Genomic DNA, 1,806 nt, shown 5'->3' on the forward strand with positions numbered 1-1,806 from the left:
TATCTTTAGGGAAATCAACAGCTATCTAATTGGACTAAAAGAACACTCAATGTGTGGTAATGTAAACATAGTCAAATATACATGACTGGAGAGGTCACAGATCTTTGAGAAAGCCCAAAGACTGCCACATCCCTAGACTAATGTAATTTCTTACTATTTGAAAAATATAAATCCTTGTATTTATAAATATCCCAGTCACCACTCATCAAAGAAGCTTCTTTTGCACCAGATGGAGACTATTACAGAGTACCACAACAGGTCACACACAGTCATTGTTTGTGAATTGCCAAAGTCTAAGTGGGGGATCTACAATGAAACATAGAACAAGGGGTAAAGAGGACACTAATGAACATCTCAATTTTCATTGATGAAGCTCTCTCATGTAACAGAGGACAAGGAACACAAAAAGTCACAAATGCCCAAAGTGTAGAGCCTAAGTGTGTGAAGTGTGCTTGTCCTTGGACTCCTATATGAAGCTACACCCACCCAGGGCTCAGGGACCACTGAAGAAGAGGGGTAGAAGGACTGTACGAGCCAGAAAGGAGGTGCATGACCATATGGGAATAAGTTCCTGGGACCCTTTTCATAGGAACCACAGCAATGGTGTCACCATGCATAGGATCTATGGAAACTCAAGCAGACAAAAACCCAGCATGAAACTGCAGAAATGGACAGCTGACCTCAAACTTAGCTGGAGAAATTTTAGCATCCAATTACTGCTGGGTGAGGAAGAACTGGTCTTCTTAAAGTGAGAGACTCTATGTGGGCTCACTAGACCTCAGTAGATGAACTTGTACTGAGGGACATCTGGAGACACTAACTTGACTTAATAGGCCTTAAGACAAATGACAGAAGTTATGAATTCCAGTGGGCTGATGGCTTTTGGAGGGGGCCAGTGGAGTATAAATATCATTAAGATGGATTGAGATGTTCTATATGAAATACACACAAAAAAATCAATGAAAAATATTTTTAAAACTTAAAAAGCTAATTAAACAAAAATAAAAATGCACACAAATTCATGATGGGATGACTTAGACAAGGAGGAAGATGATCAATTTCCAATAAAAAAATCAACAAGTAACATGATAGAATACTAACTTAGTGCCTCTGTCAGGAAGTTTCTTAAAGATTTCTGGGTAAAAAGAAGCATGAGTTCAATCGATGAAGAAGAGGCATCAATATCTTTAGATACACTGAGTTTAAAAAATGTAATAACTTGAAGGACATTTAGGTTGGTTCCATTCCTCCCATTCTTGTTCACATTCTGTATTGTGAACAGAGCATCAACAAACATGGATGTACAAGTGCCGCTACATTAGGATGAATCCTTTAGGTATATGTCAAGGAGTGATATAGCTGGGTGATATGGTAGACCCATATGACCTGGCTATATTTTATCTTTAGTTTTTAATGATTTCTCCAAACTTCTTTCCATAGGGGTTGCACAAATTTGCAATCTCACCAGCACTGAGTGATCCTTTTTACATCCTAGTCAGCATTTGATTCCTTTGTTCTCTTGATCTTAGCCAGTCTGAGTGGGGTGAAAATGTAGAGTGTGTTTGATAGATATTTCTTCATTTGAGAACTATCAGTTCAAGTCCTTAGCCCAATTTTTATTAAGTTATTTATTTTCTTCTTTTTTTTTTTTTAGTCCTTTCTATATTTTGGATTTTAATCTTCTATTATATGGATAATGAAAATGTGGCACATTTACACAATGGAGTTCTTCTCAGCAATAAGGAAATATACAATCATGAAATTTACAAATAAACGGATGGAACTAGAAATTGTTATATTAAGAAA

Source organism: Nannospalax galili, unplaced genomic scaffold (assembly GCF_000622305.1).
Source record: "Nannospalax galili isolate Female #2095 unplaced genomic scaffold, S.galili_v1.0 scaffold446, whole genome shotgun sequence".
Lineage (NCBI taxonomy): Eukaryota > Metazoa > Chordata > Mammalia > Rodentia > Spalacidae > Nannospalax > Nannospalax galili.